The 23,600-nt window shown below is 47.5% G+C and overlaps 2 pseudogenes; both read left to right on the plus strand.

The window, feature by feature from the left end:
* Nucleotides 1–2,122: 2,122 nt before the first annotated feature.
* Nucleotides 2,123–3,246, plus strand: LOC144113261 (uncharacterized; annotated as a pseudogene).
* A 991-nt stretch (nt 3,247–4,237) lies between these two features.
* LOC144113269 (uncharacterized) lies at nt 4,238–5,486 on the plus strand (annotated as a pseudogene).
* Nucleotides 5,487–23,600: the final 18,114 nt, after the last annotated feature.

Consider the following 23,600-nt stretch of genomic DNA (forward strand, 5'->3'; position numbering starts at 1 on the left):
CACTGAAGATGGTTTGGCTGTCTTGGCGTCGTAAGTTCTGTTATCAACTCGCAGCCACAGTGTACGTACCGTCCTCGCCATGAATATCGATAAGGCTTACGATAATATAAGTCATGCTGCCATTTTGCATTCTATTGACATGCCGCATCTCCCTCTTCGAGTAAGCAATTTTATAAATTCCTTCCTTGAAGGCAGACGATTTGCCATACGCCTCAGTGGTGACTCCATAGGATCATTTCAATCTGTTCGCGGTGTACCCCAAGGCTCGGTGCTGTCACAAACACTGTTCAATATTGCCTTCATTCCTCTTGCATGGCGCTTACATGATGTCCCGGACGTTAAGTTCTTACTGTACGCTGATGATATCAGGGTATGGAGCACTCACCATGACCTGCTAACTCAAGCGGCGGCCCTACAGTCAGCCTTAGATATTACCGCAAATTACGCCATGTCTGTCGGCCTTCAGCTTTCCGTGAGCAAAACTACGTTTATATCAGTGGCCAACCGCTGGGGACGCCGTAAACTTGCTGCCACGCCAATCCGTCTCCAAATATCTGGAACCCCAGTTCAAGAATATTCGACATTAAAAATTCTGGGTTTGTCGATACATCAGTCGGGAACGGGTACTGCCTGGCTTTTTCAGGCTAAAAAGCAGGCGTTGCAGACTTTGGGCCTAATCAGACGTATTGCTCCCAAAACCGGCGGCTCTCGCTCCAATGTCGCACGACATTTGGTGAAAGCGGTTTTGCAACCGCGCCTCATTTACCAAGCACAGTTCCAATACTTAACCAGAGCTCTGTGGGATCGTCTGAAAGCTGTCAATCGAGAGGCAATGAGAGTTATTACTTGCCTTCCACGCATCACGCCGATCGTGGCACTTCAAGAAAATGCCCAGTTAAATACCCTTGACGAGCTTGTGCAGCAGCGCCGTGATGCTCGTAGCCTTAAGGCCACCCTTTTGCATTCACCGCGAGCACTCCGGACCTTTGCTTCATCACACACCATACTGCCGCCGCCACCGTCAGTTCTTCCTCCAAGGGACTTTGTGCAGTTGAGCGACAACAAACCTACCGATCTACGTCGCCCAACCTCACCTTATGCGGCATCATCCCTTCGCGAGCGAATCGCGGAACAAGACAGCCACTTACCCCACGGCTCAATTATTATATATGTTGATGCCGGTAGACAGGGCTGTATAACGACGACAGCGCTTCACTGTCCCTGCCAGCCTGCACTTAACAAGAGGGCCAGGTTTCGATTCGAGGAACCCCCTACTTCCTTGTGTGCTGAGCTGCTTGCTATACAAGATGCGCTTCGCTCTGTAGTCGCAGTTTCATTGCTCCTTACAGCTCACATTATCATCCGTACTGAAGCCCTTCAAGGAATTCGTCTACTCCGACGCGTCAGCCGCAGCCCAGAATTGTGCCAGAATATACATCGCCTGGCGGCTCGCATCCCGCAAGCCATTCGAATTGAGTGGGTCCCACGTGACCTGCTCAATTCACAAAGATCTGCAGATTCTGCAACCCGCTGGCCAACCCTACCCACGTCAATGCCTCAATTCCTCACTATGAATGATGCTACCCTCCTACTCACAAGAAAGGAACACCTCCGGCGCATTTCACATGCTCTCGTCCCTCCGTGTGCAATAACCCTCCCCCGCGGTCTTACCCGTGCAGAGGAGGTTGTGCTCCGGAGGATCCGGGTCGGAGTTGCCCTCACTCCTGCCGTTACTCCGACGTGGCCTCAATTTCGCCACTTGTATATCCGCCCAGGATGTCCAGTCTGCAACTCACAAGACACTGCAGCTGACATTCACCACTTGTTGTGGGATTGCCCGGCACTGAAGCCAACTAGAATTCGCCACCTGGCAGCAGCGGGTCTTCACCCAGACAACCCGTCCTCATACATTGATTGGACGCAGGGGCCACATCACCGTTCCCTTCTCGCCTTCATTAGATCGGCACATCTTTCCTGCTTTATTTAACACCAACCCACTCTTTTCCTTACTTTATTTTCTCTTTTCTTCCTAACCCCTCTTATGCCCAGAGGCAATAAACAACGCTATCAAAAAAAATACGTCGGTGCCGGGAAGTGTGTGTCCAGTGTGCAGGCTGCGATAATGCCTGGGCATTCCTGCGTACCGCGGTGCCGCGGGAACTATGATAGTGGTGAGAGTGTGCGAATCTTCACCTTCCCTTCGGACCAAGCAAGATGAGCTCAATGGATTAGAGCTATCCACCGTGCGGACTTCACTGCAGGAAAGCGGTCGGTGGTAAGGAAACATTAATCTAACTGTCGTTAGTACTACTCCCTCAGTTGCATTGAAAACGCTGCGGGCAGCATGTTGCGAGATAATTCCGTAGTGCTGCCTCCTTTGGACCGGGTAAATCTGTAAAGTCGCAGCGAAATAGTATTGCTGACATTCAGTTCACTCGATATTTATAGAAATTTATCTCGTACTGTCATGCACCTGTCTGATTTTTAAACTTCAGGTTCTAGAGATTTTAATGTCTTTGTGTTTTCTGATCCCAGGTCTGCGAGCGCCATTTTTAACCGTCCGACATGGTAAATAGAACAAGCTACACAGATAAAAATACCGGAAAAGTAATTGAAGTGGCTCTGAAGCTCGTACGGTTACGACCTGATGCTGTTCCAAGCCTACTTCCAGACTTCCCGGCATATCTTTCTGCCCTAAATGCAAGCACTTCTCGAGGGGCCCCAGATGAAGAGAGGACGCGCCGAGAGGCAGCTGCGTTACAGGATGCCATCAAGATGTCTATTGAAGCACACCAGGCGGAAGAGGACAGAAACAAAATTGACAACCTTCAGGCGCTCTTGAAATGCATAACATGTAGCAAGGTCTCCAAATTCTGGACGGTGGTTTCCCAGCATGACTTTATACTCTTCCTCAATCTGACTGTAGATGGTGCCCCAGCAATCAAAAAGTCAGTTAATGTCGTCGAGGATCTCTCTCTAAAGCTGTATTTTCATGATGCCGAGGTCACCAAACTTGATGGCGTGGAGATCATTCAAAAAACTGTGATTGATATTCGATGCTTGACAGGTCTGTTGGATGCCGTTGAGAGCTCTGATAAGGCTCCTGCCTTCCGCAAACCTAAAGACAAGACAGGTGGCACATTGAAGCTCGTGCTATCTCTTTCTAAAGACGCAACAAATCAAGAAATGCAAGACGAAGATCGGCAAGATGCTTTAGCATTTTTAAAGGATCAAGTCCTCTTTTAAGCAAGTCACCCCGCTACTCTTCAGAGCTGTTGGTATTTTCCAGCCTTCTATTTACCATCCCTCCTCATGCTTATAGGTACTTTCGGAACTACGGAGGTCTCACATTGCCGCTTGAGTCCACGATCAGGCGTGTATGCAATGCATATGTTATAAATCCAGCAGCTGAGCAGCAGGATGCTTCTTTCCTGCTTTATGCGAAGATCGCGAATGCAATGAAGGAGCAACCCGCCGCGGTGGCTCAGTGATTAGGGCGCTCGTCTACTGATCCGGAGTACCCTAGTTCGAACCCGACCGCGGCGGCTGCGTTTTTATGGAGGAAAAACGCTAAGGCGCCCGTGTGCTGTGCGTTGTCAGTGCACGTTAAAGATCCCCAAGTTGTCGAAATTATTCCGAAGCCCTCCACTACAGCACCTCTGTCTTCCTTTCTTCTTTCACTCCCTCCTTTATCTCTTCCCTTACGGCGCGGTTCAGGTGTCCAACGATATATGAGACATACTGCGCCATTTCCTTTCCCTCAAAACAAATTATTATTATAATAATGAAGGATCATGAGAAGTCAGTGGTTCTCATGGTGGATGAGATCCATCTACAGGCGTATTTTGATTATAAAGGAGGCACCATTGTCGGAACAGCCAGCAACACTTCAAATGCAGCAAAGACTGCTCATGTCTATGACTCAAAGCCTCCTGTCATCACAAAAAAGTGTTCACATTTTGCTAGTTGAACAAATCAATGCTTAAAGGCTGAACACTGTGCTCCGCAGAATCATAAATGAGCTTGAAAAGGTTGAGCTTCGCATCATTGCAATCATCATAGATAACAACTCTATCAATCGCAAAACAATGTCTCTGTTTGAATTGTCATCAAAATTCAGCAGCTCCTGTCCTCACCTATTGGATCCCACTCGTCCTCTTTTTCTGTTATTGACCTTGTTCACTTGTTGACATGTATTCGGAACAATTGGATCAACCAAAAGAACCATGGAACATGCATGCTTTTTCCTTCACTTATGAATTTGAACTCCAACCCAAAAATTATCACTGCTTCGTTCAAGACCCTCCGTGATCTTCACCTAAAAGAAGGCCACCTTATCAAGGCTGCTCCAACATTGTCAGCAAAGGCCCTAAATCCATTTAATATGAAAAGGCCAAATGTGAAGTTTGCACTAAAAGTGTTCAACCTATCAACCATAGCTGCTGCTCTAGAAACATGCGGTCAACGCTATGCACTGCAACATGCACCTGGAACAGCGGAATTTTTAAAGGTTGTCGAAACCTGGTGGAAGATTGTTAATGTGAAGTCGCCCAGCAAAGGACGCCGGCTTCGTGATGACCTGCAGGCTCCCATTACAGAAAAGCTGTGTCCACAAGTTGAATTCCTCCAAACAATCATGCAGTGGCTTCACCTCTGTGAGATTTCAAGTTTGACAATGGAATTCTCACTCGGGAGACCCACAGTGACTTGCGTCTCACTATGGAAGCCTTGGTCAAGATAACAAACTATTGCCTTGAAGACCTTGGATTTGACTACGTACTTCTAGGGAAGTTCCAGACAGACTGCTTGGAGGAAAGATTTGTCAAGTATAGGCAGGTTTCCGGGTAGCAGTACCACGTGTCCATCAGACATGTTTTCGAATCCGAACCCGAGCTTCGCCTACAAAGAGCCCCGGCGCTACCAGGCATGGATTTAGGGGCACCTGCTGTCAGCATTGATTAGGCGATTCTAGAGAGGTTCAACATTGACGTAAATGACAAGGACTTCGAAATTAATTCACAAAATCTGCCAGCTATAACGTACGTGACCGGATACTTCGCCCATGCAGCACTTAAAAAACCTGCATGCACTGCTTGCCGAGCAAATTTAGTAGAAGATGAAGACATCATAATTGAGAATGCTGAAATTATAGCAAACATGAATCGCGGAGGGCTCAAGTTCCTCCAACCTCCAGCTGTATGACTGCTGAAATCGTCCTGGACAAGCTGCGAAGTGAAAAGTATGCTGTGCATTTCCATTCTCTTGCGAACCAAAGGCAAGCCCTTTTCACACTGGCTACCAACCTGATAGAAGACGGTGACAGTTTCGACGAATGCGAAAGCGGTCATAGTCCTCATTTGGTCCTGCATCACATTCTTAGCGCTGCAACAAACATTCTACTGAAAAACTATTGTAAAAATAGGAACGACAGTCTTGTGCAAGCAAAAGGTGCTCAAAAACGAAAGCTTAACACTTCGAAATCTTGACTGTTCTGACTCTTTGTGTTGCGCACCTTTGAAAGTTTTCTGAATGCGTGCACTCTGTAATAAACATATCCGTGAAAGACATGAGAGCGCAAAATGGCGACACGGACGAGTAAGGGAACAGAACAAGCGCCGCACTTTCAACAAGATTTATTCAAGGAAGAGCGTTTAGATAGCCTCTGCCCTTATCCATGCTATCAGTCGCAGTTGACAATGAGCGCTGCACTTTCAACAGGATTTATTCAAGGAAGAGCGTTTATATAGCCTCTGCCCTTATCCATGCTATTGATCGCAGTCGACAATGAGCGCTGCACTTTCAACAGGATTTATTTAAGGAAGAGCGTTTATATAGCCTCTGCCCTTATCCATGCTCTTAATCGCCGTTGACAATATTCAGCGCTCGTCCTGTTCTCTTCTCGTCGGTGTTGCCATATTGCGCTCTCATGTCTTTCACGAATACGTACCAACAAGCCCAGCTGCAAGTACTTCTTAATAAACATATCCTTTTTATGTAACACAGCTTGCTTCAATTTTATCAAATAGAAAGGCATGTGCTCAGTCGCTCAGTTCAGATGCCATGCATGGAGCTGCAAGCTGTTCTGAGAGCCATACCGTATGGCAATGTTTTTTTTGTGTGTTTCTGGAGGGAGGGTTGAGCGTTTGTTTGGAAGAAAAAGGTTACAAATAGTATTGAGATTCCTGGAAAACAGTCGGCGCTCGGTGATATACCGCACGGTTCAAATTTTGCCCGAAAATAATTTCCAAGTTCGCGTCATGCAACGAGCTATTAGCAAAATAAAGATATATGTGAACGCACAGCGGAATATCAATGCCCCGCAGAAAAAAAAATGTGCGGACTTTCAGGCAATATTAGGCGATAGTGAAAGACACTGAATAGCCAACATATATGTTCATAATACGGAAACCCCTAAGATTCAGTTTTTAAACCTATTCACCGCTGACTGTGTACCGGAAATGACATCATACATATATGCCAGCATTAAATCATGGGGCCAAAATCTTCAAAGAACGATTTCACATAGCGCCGCAGTTACACAAGAGCGAACGAGCGCGCAGCACCATCCCTTCATGAAGAACACGAACTCCGGTGCCAATCGTAGTGTGATGTGATGACGTCACACAGGAGCAGAAAGGCATTGCCTAGCCTACAGGGTGTTGCTCGGGGAGCTAGTTAGCCACTTATGCCCCTGCCGTTTCTCAAAATCATCGGAGTCTAGAACGTTGCCAACGGCAATGAACACAATGAACGCCAACGGTTTATAGCTTCAGTGCCTCGTTTCTGCTGCAACGTTGTGAATGCCAACGCATGCAGCGCCCATCTGTCACTACCGCCACGTAGGTTAAAGCGCGACTGAGGTGTCCACTGTCCCAGGGAGCCAGTTATTAATGCGAAAGCATTTCTAGGCTATGTCGACGGGGTCGGGTCACCCAAGCGGGTCACCAAAATGTGTCCGCAGCATTTATGGCCTTTTCAGAACAGATAACATCAAACGAATGGTTGTAATCGATAGAGGACAATGCGAGGATGATGCGAAAAAAGTTTTATGTCGATCGGATGATTAGTAACAGATGTAGAGAATGGGTGTGAAAGTAGCGAATGGTTGTGAAAACAACTAGGTGGGTGGGAACGAACCATGGCGCCAAATTTCAAAACAAATCGTGACGCCAAATTTGAAAACTCAAAATGGGCGATTGAAGTGATAAAAATATAATCATACCGAATGTGATTAATTAAGGCAAGGAATAAAAGAAATTCGGGAAATTGATGAAATAACGTCGAACCTCGCAGTCAATAAAGACATTCAACCAATCGATAACTAATCAATCAGTTGATAAGGCAAAGAAGGGCAAATGGAATGAAAGAGGTGCAAAGGGTGTAGGGAGGCGTCAGGTGGTGTAAACTTTATTACATACAGGGGAGTTAAGGACACACAGGTCTTTGGGCCCCCGCACGGCCCGACTGCACTTATACGTTCATGTCCCGGAGGCTCATGACGCTGGCAGCCCGGCCTGTGGCGACGGCTTGCTTGGCCGGGTCCACGGAGCGCAGTAGGGTCTCCAAAGCCTCCCAATTGGTAAGGTGCTCAAGGCCCCGCGGTGTAGGATCCGCCGGGCAGAGGAAAACGATATGATCGAGAGTGGCTTTGGGGTGGTGGCAGAGGGTACAGGAGGGGTTTGTGTGGACTTGGTTATAGCGCGAGCGTATATAAGGGGAGGGTAAGGTGCGTATTTGGAGCCGCCTCCAAAGTGTCTGATGATAATTGTCGAAGGAGGGATGGGCTGGGGGGTACAGCAGACGCTCGGCTTTGCAGGCCTGCGTCAGTTCACTGAAGGAATGCATGCGCACCCGTGAGAACCCCAGATCGGAGGCCGCCGGTGCCCGGTTGAAAGAACCTCGAACTAAAGGAATGGCAGCCTCGTTTCCAGGATTCCCAGAGTGGGCAGGCACCCATATGAGCTCCATGTGGCGGGGCGGGTGTGCGGCGAGGGAGTTCAATATGCGAAATGCAGGGAAGTGAACTCTTCCGCGGGCGAAATTTAGTATGGCAGTTTTAGAGTCCGATAGTATATACCGGGCCTCCGTGCGCGTGATGGCTATGGCAATAGCGGCTTCTTCAGCCTCATCCGAAGTGGCAGTGGGGGATATGTGAAGGGTAGCGATCAGTTGTAGGTAGGGGTTCGTGATGGCTACAACCGCGTCCTCGCCTGTGCATGCGGCATCCACCCACACGGCACCCGGTTCCATGCCATCGTTTTTGTGGAGCGCCCGTGCGCGAGCTCTGCGGCGGGGTTCGTGGTAGGTGGGGTGCATGTTTTTAGGGAGAGGTTTAATAAGTAGTTCGCGGTGAATGTGGTGGGGGACAGGAGTTGTGTGGGATCCGTGGCTGGTATCCTGATGCCGAGGGTGTGTAGGATGTGCCTGCCGGTGGTTGTTCTCGCGAGACGTATGTATTGTCTGTCGGTGGGCCTCGAAAAGCTCACCTGTCTTGTTGTGTAGGCCTAGCTGGAGGAGTTTTTCGGTTGAGGTATTTAGGGGTAGGTGTAGTGCTGTCTTAAATGCTGTTCTGATCATGGCATCCAGGGTGGAGATTTCTGTGGCCTGGAGTTTCAGGTAGGGGAGCGTGAAGAGAAAGCGGCTGAGGACGAAGGCATGGATGCTTTCGCATTCCTCCAATGTGGGTTGGCGCAGTGAAATCTCACGTTTTTTGCTTTCGATGAAAATTGGTAAAAGCGCGAATGAGGTGTCCACTGTCCCAGGGGGCCAGTTAAGCACCTTTCCTTTGCTTTCGAAAAAAATTTAAATGGTTTTGGAAATTGGTTTAGAGGAAAGGAAACCGCGCAATAACTGTCTCACATATATCGAGGGACATTCGCCGCGATGGCTGAGTGGTTATGGCGCTCGGTTGCTGGCCCGAAAGACGCGGGTTCTATGCCGACCGCGGCGGTCGAATTTCGATGGAGGCGATATTATAGAGGCCCGTGTGCTGTGCGATGTCAGTGAAGTTAAAGAACCCCAGGTGGTCGAAATTTCCGGAGCCCTTCACTACGGAGTCTCTCATAGCCTGAGCCGCTTTGGGACGTTAAACCCCCATAAACTAACTAACTTTATATTGAGGGACATCCGAACCGCGCCGTAAGGAAAATATAAACGTGGTTGGGCTGAAGGTTGTTCAAGGTCATTCTCTAGCCTACTCAATGACTGCTTTAGCTAGCGTAGTGAAGCTTTTCGCTTAAAAAATTCGGTGCGGTTAGGCTATAGTGTTGAACCTGGCTAGACAGCGAAAGCTGTGGTGTATCGGGCAAGTAGACGCGTCTTGGCGTTATTAACGTTGAGTGCGTTCCGCGCACTGGATAGGTACCCCGCGCGGTGGCTCAGTGGTTAAGGCGCTCGTCTACTGAGCCGTAGTACCCGCGGGTTCGAACCCGATCACGGCGGCCCCGTTTCGATGGAGGCAAAACACAATCGAGGGCACTTCGGTCTTCTTATGGGGAGGAATGTGCGATAGCATGTGTTACGAAGAAAGGAAAGGGCGGAGTAGCTCTCAGATCTCGGCATCTCGGTGCACACCTCAACCCCGCGAAAGCATCACTCCTGGCTCTGGGAAGATCAAATTGAGCGACATGCGAAGAGCGGCTTACCTAGCGTAGTGAAGCTTTCGCTTCTAAAGAAAACTTAACTAGAGGAGACAAGGCTGAAACTGGTCTCAGGATGTACGTCACGACTACGTAAGCTGCTTAGTATTTTCTCCAAACACCAGAGGACGCAAGCGTGAAAATAAATGTTCTTATTCAAGCTTACAAACTTGGTGCTACGGATGATCGATGTGCGCAAAACATTAGACAATCCACGTACACAAGAAAAACACAAGGACAGGTGTACGTGGATTGTCTAATGTTGTGCTCACATCGATCATCTGTAGTATTGTCATGCCCCAACTAGGCCCAACAGAAGTGTTATGGAAGTTCTTGGTGGTGCTAACAACCCCACTGTTTTAACTAATACGAATAACGTCTTAGAGTAACTTTAGGTTTTGCTCCACAAAAAACTACAAACGTTTTGTATACCGCTGTTGTATATACTCAGAAGGGTTGCGAGGCAAGGAGAGAAAATTGATTCGCGCATCCACGGCCCCTGTATTCGTGAAGCCACCACAGGAGTTGACTAGTGTTTATGTTATTACTGCATGCGCGTGACTCGACAGCGTGTCTATGTCGGCAGCCGCGATCGCCATGTGACTGTAATGCTTATATGAAACAAAACACTCTTCCGTTTGTGTCTGTAGTTGGATAGCTGCCGAAATAAATAGCTGCACTCCGCCTGCATCTCGTTCTCAACCAACGCAACAATTCTAGACAAAACCATTTTTTAACGGGAAGCAGTTTATGAAAGCATTTTTTTTATATACTGTAAGAGTTTCCTATAACAATCAATACATCCGGAAGTCTCCCGTCGGCAGGCTTGCTTTTGTTTTTTGCTATTATTATATGCTATTTTTGCTATTATTATGTGGCAGTGTTAACTGCTCGATGCGATCTATGGAAACAATTTAAAAGAAAGATTTTGCTGCACATAGGAAGAATGGACTATTACTTTTATTGTTGCCATAACAGTACCATACAATTTTTCAAAATTCGGAATTTTTGTCCAAGAATGTTGGACATAAAATGGCGAAGAGGATTGGATAAACAAACCGCGATGACTGCCAACCTATAGGAAAGCTGCCGTAGTTCTGCCCGGTGACCGGCAACATTGGCGTCCGCCCGGAAAGGTTCGATTCGTTTGTTACAGCAAATGAAATAGACTGAAGTTAGAAGTTGCCAGCCTTCCAAACTGAGCAAGCGTACGAGAGGCTCCGCAGTCTGCTGTCGCCAAAGAAGCCCACCGAAATTAAGTATGCTACGAAAGCACTGCGACAACACTACGCTCCGAAACGGTCACTGAGCGATACCACTTCTACCGACGGACCCAGGAGACAAATGAAAGCATAAGTCAGTTCATCGTCGAACTCAAGGCTAGCTGCGACAAGCTGTTCCGAAAGCTTCCTGGGAGAAGCTTTGCGGGACTACGAACGGACAACATTAGGTGTCGCCTTCTTGAACTACCATATGATGAGGTCACGTGAAAAAAAGTCTGCAAAATTGCCTGTGCCACGAAATTTCGGCGCAGAAGGATACAAGTGACATGCCGCCCAACAATAGCGATGGAATCATCGCTGACGTGCACTGGCTAAGTGGAAGCGGACCACGGAGCGAGCCGCCAGCTCGCAGCCATCCATCGAGAGCACGTCTCCAAAGAAGGTCCATGGACTGTGGAAAGAAAGACTACCCGCGCGTGTCACAGATGCGGTGGCCAGCACAGTCCTACTATATATGTCCACTTTTGAAAAGAAGTTGTTTTAAATACCGTAGGCCAGGACATGTGTCGCGAAAATGTGTAGGACGAAAAGCGTACGCACCGTTGAAGAGTAAATAGCAGAACAGGATTTGCTAACGGTATGCAGAACGAGCAAAACAGGAGCGCGGAGCATGCGCCTTCACTGTGATCACAATTATGCAAAATGGCAAAGAAATGCCCATGGAATTGGACTCAGGGGCCGCAGTTACGATTCTGTCAACGGCCAAAGCTTTCCCAGCTTCACTTACAGTACCGAGACAGTTGAGCTGGGAATGTACAACGGAGCTTCCATTTCTGTGAAAGGGGTGCGCGTGTAGACGTGAGCCATGGAGTGAAAGATATCGCTTGCTGCTAGTCATTGCCAAGCACGAGAAAGAGTACGCGCATGCAGTAGTGCCATAAACACTTGTCAACTCCGGTGTTGGCTTCACGAATACAGGGACCCTAGATGCACGAATTAAATTTCTCTCCTTGCCGCGCAACACTTCTCAGTAATTAAATAGTGCATGTACAGCACTTGATGCCATTAAAAGGGAAGCATGCGATTGAAAGAAAATAGAAACTCGGTATTCTATATGGCGAGAACGGCATCATACGCCTTGCGAGAACAAATAGAAAAGGAGTTGATGGAACCAGAGAAAGGTGATATTATATACTGGGTTAGACATAGCACATGAGCAACGCCACAGGTTATCGTGTCAAAAGAAAAATGCAGAAGAAATAACGATATGTGGTAACTACAGAGGGACTGATAACAAAACCATTGAAGTGGACCACTAACCTTTAGCTCCTCCTGAGCAGATTTTTCCGAATCTTTTAAGCGGAACCATGTTCACCGTTCGGGACCTTTCTAAAGCGTATACCTCCAGCTCGAGTTGGACAAGCATTCTCAAGTGCTGCGCACAGTGAGCCCGCACATGGGACTATTTAGGTTACGACAGTTATCATATGGCAAGTGCACCAGAAATGTTCCAGGCCATCATGCATAAGCCTGTGTTGCAGATCATCCCTGCATGGTACCGCCTGTTGCATAGACGATGTGCTGAGTGCTGACAAAGGCCCAGCAGAGTGCTACAGCCGTTCAGAGCAAGTGCTGGGCGCATTAAGCAGACACGCTCTGTGAGTAAATGAAGCAAGACGAAATTTAAAAAAAATGCAGTACCTAAGGTACGAATTGGTCTGAATCCAACTGCAGACAAAATGAAGGCGATTCGTGAAGCGCCGAGACCTACGAACGTGACTCAGCTGAAGGCATTTTCGGGCCTAGTAAATTTCTATGGCAAATTTTAACCCAACCTGAACTTGCTAGAATAGCTAAACCACTTTCTTCGCAAGGGCTCAGAATGGAAATGGTCGTGTCAATGTGGCGACACTTCAGCACAGTGCAAGCAGGTACTAAGTCAAGATTGCGTCTTGCAACTATATGACGTAAGCAAAGGAATCCAACTGACTTACGATGCCTCTGGGTTTGGCTTAGGAATGGTGTCAGCACATGAGGTTGACGGCGAGGAGCGTCCGACTGCGTTTGTCTCTAGGTCAATGACACCGCGGCTGACAGAAAATACACGCACATCGAAAAGGAAGCGCTAGTTATCGTGTGCGCCGTTAAGAAGTTTCACAAATACCTGTGGTCGTAGTTTCAATATTGTAACAGGCCATCAGACACTCACAGTGACATTTGAGCCGAAAAAGCATGCAAATCCTGTAGCTGCAGCTCGAATTAATCGACGGGGCACTTTTCTTGCCAATAACCGTTTTCGAATAGCGCACAAGTCAGACACAAAGAAAAACAGCGCTGATGGTTTGTCACGCCTGCCTCTGGATTAAGCTTACCGACGCTGCTGAGGAAATATTTTGCTTCTCTACTGCCAAGCCGAACATGCCGATAACTGCGAAAGATATTGAGCCCCAAAAAATATGATAACATAGAGTTTTCGTGCTCACGGTGCGCGCTGAACTTGTCAAGTGGTGCCCCGGGAGGGTTGTCCGAGTGAAGTCCCCTGTAACATACTTCGTCAGACAACCAAACTCGTTTCGTGCACGCCGATCACCCGAAATGTTGTTTTTTGACGCAAGACGAATCTGAGTTGCATGATGACGTAATTCAGCTGCCGTCTGCGAGTAATCAACCTGCTGAAGTGCATGACGATGTCAGTGAGTTGCCGCACGCATGCGAGTGGTAAGTTTTAAGTGATCAGAGTGCTTTCTGACCGCAAAACAGCTGCATCGCTCGAGCCACGGCGCAGCACCCGCAATCGGCGGCCGCCAGACCGGCTGACATATGACATGCGCTCATCTTATTTGGGGAGGAGAGTTGTATACGCACTATTATATTACTCAGAAAAGTTACGAGCCAAGCGTGGGCAACGCGGCAAGGAAACAAAAATTGGCGGTGGCTTAACTCCGCTATATGCCAGGATATACGTAGCGAGAGGTACCATTCCCTGGCTGAGCTTGTTTTCCGGAAACACGAATGGTGTAATCAGTCATACGACGGGCCTTCACATCCTCTTCGTTTGGTTCCCGTTGACCGACGCCTTCCATAGGCTTCATTTCGACGGCTATGCGCCGTCTGTTACACTCGGCAGTCTGGCATCTGCGTTTGCCAAGGCGTTTCTCTCTCTGTTCGGGCGTCTGCACTGCTCTCTTCGCCTTCTTACGCTCATTATATCTCTGTTGAGTAGCCAAGTGCCAAGCGACAACCTCAGGGTCGGAAGAGTTAATCTTCTTTTGTCTATACCGCCGTTTAGAAGCGGCGGACTCTCCTTCTCTGCATGCATGTCAAACGTGTGATACAGACGCCGATTACATCTCCGCCTTTTATACGCATTTCTCCGCATATGACGCGCGGTTCAGGTTATGGACCTCCTTCACCCCGCGACGTCACGAGGGTGCGGTGGCGCTGATGTCAGGAGCGACTTTCGCATGGTAGGCAAAACAGGTTCCGGCTGCCCGTGCCTACCGCAGCTGCCTTAGCTATCGGCGGCTGCATCATGCCTGAGTACTGCAGAAGCAGCATGTACTGACCTCCCCGCCGCGGTGGCTCAGTGGTTAGGGCTCTCGACTACTGATCCGGAGTTCCCGGGTTCGAACCCGACCGCGGCGGCTGCGTTTTTATGGAGGAAAAACGCTAGGCGCCCGTGTGCTGTGCGATGTCAGTGCACGTTAAAGATACCCAGGTGGTCGAAATTATTCTGGAGCCCTCCACTACGGCACCTATTCTTCCTTTCTTCTTTCACTCCCTCCTTTATCCCTTCCCTCATGGCGCGGTTCAGGTGTCCAAAGATATACGGGTCAGATACTGCGCCATTTCCTTTTCCCAAAAAACCAATTATTATTTTACTATGTACTGACCAGCTGTGCCACTGTTGGATCCGCATAGTAGTATAAAAGGAAATTTAAATTAGCCCCGATAGGTTTCTAGCAGATAAATACCGCATAAGGAAACTGGCTAGCAGGGAATGGGCCGCGGTAGTAAATCGCGAATTCTGGGAGTCGATCGGCACTGCCACTCAATGTACTTAATAGCATGGAAGTTACTGCGTTCATTCACCTGAACATCAGCGTGTTGCGCTCATAACTGTGCAAAGAAAAAAAGCACATATGTTGCTGTGCACGTATTTACCACATTGAGCCGGTGTGCACGGGGCGCCAGCAGGTTCACTCGCCCCAAGAAATGCGTTCTTTTGTTAATAGCACAGCATGTTTAAACGACGCGTTTTGTGTCATTTAATATATACCTGAAAATGTTTTTTAAATATGACTCACGTAATTATCTGATTCGAGTTGAAAGAAGTCTGGTAACTTCTTGCGCGGTCACGTTGGCATGATTAGAATAACGTACCTTAATTGTGCTAAACGCCACATGCTTTTTCATATATTGCATCACGCATGTATCATGTTTCATGATGTGGTCCATGATCGCGAAGCTTGTTTGGAGAAGCAGGCGTGCCACTAACAGACACGTGGCGAGATTGAGAGGGGACGCGGATATGAAAAGTGTTTTAGTTATTTATGCATGCGATATGTACCTAAATTTGGTGCAAATAATAAACTGCTGCGCTAGTTTCAGTAATGCGCTTTATTTTTACGTATTCCTGGTGCAGTTCTTGAGTAATTATAATTAACACCCTCTTCAAGTCACCCCAAGGTCTTAAATAAGAGTAGAAAGTGCACTATTTTTTTTTATGGCAGCATGTTCACAAAGCCCTGTTCTATATGATGATGCTGTTAGCTCTTCTTTTAGATGATCATGTACTTATGCATGCATAGTTACATGAAAACGTTTCTTACAAAAATAACCAACATATATATAGTACTGCACGTGTAGGAAAAAATTAAGCGATTTATTACACTTCTCAATCTCTCACTCGGAAATCGTTTGCGACAAATAGAATCATTCTATTTTTCTGCGTTACGAAATTACGAAGGTGTGAGTGATGCCCAATCGCAGAAAATGTGAAAGGTCAGAAAACGAACCTTAACGTTCATTCCCTCGTTTTTGGCCTCTTCGCTTGCGCTTTGGTCAAAGAAATGTGGCAATGAACTCAAAGAAAGCGTCAAAGAAATCAGAGAAATTACCTCACAATTTTCGACAACACATCAAGAAAGCGTAATTTATAATATTCTACTGAATATTTTGCTATAATTTTTTCGTCACGAAACAGATCACCCCAGGGTAAGAAAGAAAATAATTCCAGAAATCAAAAATTTTCACCAAATCGACCAATTTAACAAGGGGAGACAGAAGTTGGTCTGGCTGGTGCGTGATCCTGCGGCTAAAAACAGCGCTTAAGCGAGACGGAGAATGGGAGACGACGCTGTCCCCACTTTTCGCTCAGCGCGACAGGTACGTGTGTCAGCAGACGGTGAGCGCACGTCTGCTCCGCCGAGAGAACGCCAGCACATCCTCTCACTACTGTCCCGAAGTAATATCATTCTGGCTATAGCAGAGTGTCAAAAACTTCCTATTTTATTTATTGCCTAGCGTACAAATCAACGGCAGAAATGATTTCTGTTTACTAATAACCATATATACAATACACAGTGGCAAACTGTTTCTCGGAATACGTCGCACGTGGCCAACGCGAGCTCGTGTAATTCAAGAAATTACTAAGTTGAAAACATCAACCATTACTGTGATTCGCAGAAACTGGAAACGCGCCTACAAGCCTTGAAAACCCGCGCTCAACACCTATCCGCGACGCCACTCCCCGACCTTTTGCCTACCACGAGCTCGCTAGCGACTGCAGCGCCACCTCGTTTGTTTACAAACATGGAGGAGGTCCATAGAGCGGCGTGCGGCGAGGCGGCGACGAAGGCTGCGTTCCAATACTCTAGACGTCTAACAAGACGTCTAGTGTGACGTCTAGGAAGCAGTCTACATGTCCATGTATTGGAACTTGTCTACTGCTCACGCCGCCTCGCGGTATAATAATGCAACTAAAGCTTATGAACAGTTGTACTACTATTTTTCACAAACTGAGCAATAACGATAATTAAAAACGTGTTTTCAACAAGTTTACACATTTCTTCTGCAATGACTTTGCGCGTAAACCGGACTGGTGGATGTGCCTATCGGTTAGTCTACTTGTAGCAGACGGGGCCGCTCCCCAAAGACGACGCTAAAGAGATATGCGATTATTCTTTTATTATTGATGCTAAACTGTACATACTCCTCGAACGTGCTCGTCCAAACGGCCCTGTAAACATAAGAAAGAATACGAAAGACTGTAATCAATATGCGCGAAATGCGATACGGCTAATATACACTGCAACAGGAAAACACATACGTGACATTAAACCTGCTGTCTGCCGTACGTGGCACTCGGAGACAGCGAGAGGCCTAAATACAGCAGCGATCTTTAATCCTGCAAAGAATAAAATCAATTCGCAACATGCTGGTGTATTTGTTCTGAGAGTGTAGAGATAAAAAATAATGCACGCGAAAGAGTTGATGCCACTAACACAGCAAGAGAAGAACACATTTGTTAACCGTCACGCCAGCCGTCTTAACGCCCGTCGAGGAAACCAACGACAGCGACGAGTATTCTCTAAAATCAAGGTATTAGGATCCGGCATCGTCAGATGCCGGATCGCGTAAAAAGACCTACAGCGTCCGCTGCTGTAGCAAAGCTCTCAAGGGCACGATTTTCTCCTGCGTGATTCACTGCTAGGAATCGCACGTCCACGAAGATTAATTAGCCACAAGTTTGCGTACCAAACAACATAATGGAATGACTCACATTTTTCCTTTCCTATACTCCGTGTACAGTCCGACGCCCGCAAGAGCACGACTCGCTCATCCGCGTACATCAGCTCCGCCATCTTTAGACAGCAAGTTAGCCTGCATCGATGTGGACTTCGGCGAAGCATTCTTATGAGACTGCTTCGCCGAGAAATGGAACGCGTCCCAAGATGGCGGCTGTCCGGCTAGACGTCTAAGTAGCCGTCTACTTGGAACTATTGGAACGCAGCCGAAGAACGCGGCGCAGCTGTGGTGTCTGTCTGGTTACCATGGTATCGGCGCATGCGCACAACTGGAAGTTCGCGTGACGTCACGCTCGGCTGTGACGATCGAGCTGGCGCGCGGCCGCGGCGACGGCGAAGTGCACGCCGCACCTTGCTCCTCTTCGATTGCTATGGTAACGGTGCATGCGCACAACAGTCCTCTCCCATGTTCCGCGAAATTCTCGACTGGTAGCCCAGTGTAGCTCCCGCTACAAAACTGATCCGTGCATCCGCGGTGCCTGTGTTTGTGAAGCCACCACCGGAGTTAACAAGTGTTTATGCTACTGCATGCGCGGGAGTCGATCACGTGTCTGTATCGGCAGCCGCGATCGCCGTACGACTATATGATCCCTTTGTGTCTCTAGTCGGATGGTTGTCGTCGAAATAAACAGTTGCACTCCGCCTGCTTCTTCGTTCTTAAAAAAAAGAAAAGCAGTACAAGCGAACGAAAGCGAATAGGAATAAAGCTAGAAGCGACAATTTTCGTATGGCTTAAATGTATCGTGGAAGCGAACGCTGCTGTTCAAGCTGACGACACTCAGAATGCAGCGAAGAAAAAACCGCCCGACGGACGCCATAGCCAAAAAATGTAACGAGAAGACAACTGGAGACAGAGAATGAACAGTGGCGGATGGATGGATGGAAGGTAGGAGCGTCCCCTTTGAAACTGGGCAGTGGTTTTTGCCACCATGCAGTTTTTTCTTTTATGTTTGTTTAACTCTGCTGTAAGTTGTTAATAAAATTGGCCATTTTCTTTAAAATACGTCATCCTACAATTTTAAACTTATGCCACCTCTCTGCTTTTTAACCACCAATGTTCCAATCGCTCTTTGCTAATTTCCACTGCAGATTTATCTACATGACTTCTTATCTCTCAACTCTAGAGCCTCAGGAAGAGTGACTGTGCCTGCATCGACATCAGGATGGATACCATCACAATTTAGAATGAGGTATTCTACGGTTTCTACAGATTTACCACACACAGCTCATGTGTCATCTTCTTCGTTACATTTCTTTTTGTAGCTGCGTGTTCTAAGACACCCCGACCTAGCTTCAAAGAGGAAGGCACTGCCCCTTGAGTTACCATAAAACGTTTCCTTCCTTATCTGCGTTTTCCAGCATCGATACAGTTCTACACTATATGCTTCTTTTTCATTGACTATCCAATTTTAACCTTCCGCTTTTTTAACCTGTTAACGCTCTTTCTTTCTCAGTCCTCGTGTCTGGCCTACTTACTGGTTAGCTTCCTAGTTCTTTTCAGCTCTTGTGAGTCAACGTTTCTATATACGTATTTAAATACCTTAGCTGCCCACCTGTTATCGCCCAACTTCCTCAGGCGTTCTTCGTATAGTATTTTACTGTGAGCTTCCCGTGCTTCGAATGATGCCCAGCCCTTATCCCCCTGTACTGCCTCGTTTGTGGTTTTCCCGTGAGCACCCAGTGGTAATCTTCCAATAGCTCTCTGATTTACTTCTAATCGCGACTCAACTTCAGCCCTTAAGCAGAGAACCGCATTCCCGAAATTAGGCCCCGGCACCTTTATTCCTTTCCAAATACCTCTCAAAACTTCATACCTGTTGTACCCCCAGAGTGCCCTATGTTTCGTTATTCCGGCATATCTACGCCCTTTTGCTACGATAGACTGCTCGTGCTTTTCCGTATACATATGCCCTTCGTTTACCCATACGCTGAGATATTTGTATTCGGCCACTCGAGGTATTTCATGGCCTTGTATAGTAAGCTCCTGATCACTTGTACCGTTGAAAACCATCCCACCTGACTTAGTTGCGCTAAAACTGAAACCTAGACTGTCTCTTTCGTCTCCACAACAATTAACCAAATTTTGAAAATCTTCCTGGCTCAGCTAACAGTACAATATCGTCCACATACATTAAACCCGGTAGTCGTTGTTGCTCAAATACATTTCCGCCTAATCTGTACGACAGATCATAACCTAGATTGCTTCCTTGTAGCCTTCTTTCCATACTTTTCATATAAAGCATGAACAGCAGCTGTGATAGAGGACAACCTTGCCTTTATGCTTTGTGTACCTCGACAGTTGTTGTACTCTTAATTCCTTCCAATGATATTTCAACTGTATTTTCTCGATATTGTCACAAATGGGCTGCAGAATCAAGACGATAGGCACAGGCCGCAAGAAATCAAGCAGTGTCCAGCTGCAAAGAGCACGCGCGACTCACTTCTTTGTCCTCAAGGCACCGCCCGGGGACACCTGGCGGCATTATTCCCCCTCCCCAATAAAACAAAATGAAGCAAATACGTGGGCGCACTTGGAGCGAACGAGGTGCACGTTACTGCGTAAAGTACGGCTTCATACGCAGTACGTGTACGACCTCAGGCTGGGCAGAGTGCCATCGGGGAGGACTTCATACGTCACATCCGTGATGCGTCGCAGCACTGTGTAGGGTCCAAAGTAGCGGCTCAGAAGCTTCTCAGACGGGCCGGGGCGATGTACCGGGGTCCATACCTACACTTTTTCGTCGGGGTGGTACTCAACGTGGCGATGTCGTTGGTTGTAGCGTTCTGCATCCGTTGCCTGCTGCCGGCGGATGTGCATACGGGCCGGTTGGCGGGCTTCCTCTGCGTGCCGGGTAAATTCCTCGGCGTCTGGCGTGAGCGCCTGGTCGTCAGGGGTGACGGTGATCGGAACTGACGGCGCGCCATGGACCACTGAGGTTAATGAGTCAGGTACACTGCAATCTCACGGGGCCGCTGGCCAAACCGGGGCCTGGGCGCATCGGAGGGAAAACCCTGCAGGCCAAGCTCTCGATATGCGCACCGGCGGAACAGGTGACCGGGTTCCCCACAGTGAAAGCACAAACGCCGGCGGTCAAGGCCACGCCAGACTTCCGCTCTGCGCAGGGATTCTCAATCACTCGGGATGCGCTGCTGCCCTGGCTGCACGGAGTGTAGAAGGACGTCGTGATGGCTGGGTTAACCGTAGTTGAATTACAAAAGCTTCTTTTCCTCGGGACGTCGTCTACGCAGCGTCTGATTCCGACACTCTCGAGAACTCAAACCGGTCTTTTCCGCAGTTGAGTCACACCGGGATGTGGCACGACTTCTAGCCACATCTTACGACGCTTTACGAGTCGTGCGGCGTGTTCTTCTGGCGTCTCTTGAGCGCGTTGTCCTTTCCTTCGTTCTGTCGTTTCTGCGTCTCTTTCGCGCTCTCCATAACGACTACAATACACTAAGGTGAAGCGCATATATTAATACCCCCCGCGAGGCGACACCTCCTCTCCCTCTATAACAGCGGAGCACATCTGGTGGAGCGAGTGGCGACGGAAGCGGCGTCGATGGCGGCGCCGTCTGTTGGAGCGTGGCGGCGGTGTTGCTCGGCAGCGGCGGTTAAAGGTCGTTCGTCAGCCACGGCACATGGCATACGGCTGAAGTGTGCGACCAGCCGAAATGGCTGGCTTGCGTAGTAAAGCTGTCGCTTTAATAGTTCCATGCTTAATCTTCGTCTTCAAGAGTGGGGCGCGACAGCGTCTTACAGCGTTGACAAGGGGTTCACGGGACGCCACTGCCCGTTCGGTGCGACGCCTTTACCGTTGCACAATTTAACGAAAAGAGATGACACCTGTCTTATATATCTCGGTGGACACCCGAACCGTGCCGTAAGGGAAGGAATACTTCTGAAGCGCGGTGCCAACTACTACGACGCCGACGGCTTTTCGACCGAACGAAGTGTACACGCTGTCGTGTAAAAAACGAAAATAAACACAGAAAATAAACACAAAATTGACCCGCTGCGGTGGCTCAGTGGTTAGGGCGCTCGACTACTGATCCGGAGTTCCCGGGTTCGAACCCAACCGCGGCGGCTTCGTTTTTATGGAGGAAAAACGCTAAGGCGCTCGTGTGCTGTGCGATGACAGTGCACGTTAAAGATCCCCAGGTGGTCGAAATTATTCCGGAGCCCTCCACAATGGCACCTCTTCTTCCTTCTTTAACTCCCTCCTTTATCCCTTCCCTTACGGCGTGGTTCAGGTGTCCAACGATACATGAGGCAGATATTGCGCCATTTCCTTTCCCCAAAAAAACCAATTATTTATAACACAAAATTGCAGAAAAAAGAAAGAAAGAAAAATGGAGGGAGAAAGCAGACGCGGAAAGGCTTTCGAATTTGCGCACATAAGGAGACTAAAGTAATAATAATAATAATAATAATTATTATTATTATTATTATTATTATTATTATTATTATTATTATTATTATTATTATTATTATTATTATTATTATTATTATTATTATTATTATTATTATTATTATTATTATTATACCGTTGATTGCAGTCAACCCTAACTTGGATATATATTACCAAAATGCCCGAGGTCTTCGGACTAAGGGACCTGTATTTTTTTCCAATGTTTTAGCCTCTTGTTATTCGGCTGTTGTAATTACTGAGACCTGGCTGTCTAGCGAAGTTAACTCAGGTGACTTCTTTCCTAATAACTATTCTGTTTCTCGAAGTGACCGCCCTGAATCAGCTTCTAAACAAAAGGGAGGAGGAGTGCTCATTGCTATTGACAGTTCCGTGCAGTGCGTTCGGCGTTCCGACCTGGAAACCATCGAAGAATCTGTCTGGTTAGAGCTAACTTTAACTCGACATCAAAAACTCTTATTGGCAGCTTTCTATATTTCCCCTAATCTGCCTCCTCCTGCCTACGATGATGTACTACATTTTATTGAATATGTTATCACTTCTCATAGCAAGCACAAACTGCTCATTTTAGGGGATTTTAATACTCCAGGTATTAACTGGAATAGCTTTACATATTCACACAACAATCATTATGTAGTTAGTAAGTGCAACCGGCTTTTAGATTTCATAGCTTTTAACACCTTGCAGCGACACAATTTAATTGAAAACTGTTGTGGTAATGTTTTTGACATTTGTTTATCTAATTTTGAAAATGTTCGTGTCTCGACATCTGACATCTCACTTACTCGCTGTGACAAATTTCATCCTCCAATTCTAATAACGGCTTCGGTTTCTGTCCCACCTTCTGCTAATTCAAATCGTGAGGGGAATTCCCCCCGTTTCGCTTATGCACTTGGCGACTATGTTGGTCTCTTCGGTTTTTTCTCTTCTGTCGACTGGTCCGTCTTAAACGAAATCAGCGATGTTGACGAACAAGTCAGTCGCTTCACTGAAATAGTTCTCAATGGTATGCGCCAGTACATACCTGTGCGCACTCCTACTCGTAGCAAGTTTCCGTTCTGGTTTTCCAAGGAACTTAGAACAGCGCTGAAACTTAAGGAGCGGGCCCACCATAAAGCGAAACGCCCTGGGCTGGATACATGGGCAGATGAATTTCGCCGCTTGCGTTCCCTTTGCAAACGCCTGTACAAGCGTGATCATGAGTCCTATCTTGAATATTTAGAGAATAGTGCCTCTAATCGTCCTACTGAATTCTGGAGATACGTTCGCAAACGCTCGAATAAATCTGATAGTCATATTCACTTAGTTGACTCTCATGGGAATGAAATTCGGAACGTCGCTGACGGCTTTGCTCAACACTTTTCCTCCGTGTACAAATCTCCACGTTGCGATTCCGTATGCCTTCCAGCTGGCGCACCTAATTCCGTTCTTCTTGACGAGAAGTTAGTAAGTGAGAGTCTTAAGTGTTTGAAACCATCTTTGTCCCCTGGACCTGATGGCATT

The sequence above is a fragment of the Amblyomma americanum genome, chromosome 1, assembly GCF_052857255.1.
Source record: "Amblyomma americanum isolate KBUSLIRL-KWMA chromosome 1, ASM5285725v1, whole genome shotgun sequence".
Classification (NCBI taxonomy): Eukaryota; Metazoa; Arthropoda; class Arachnida; order Ixodida; family Ixodidae; genus Amblyomma; species Amblyomma americanum.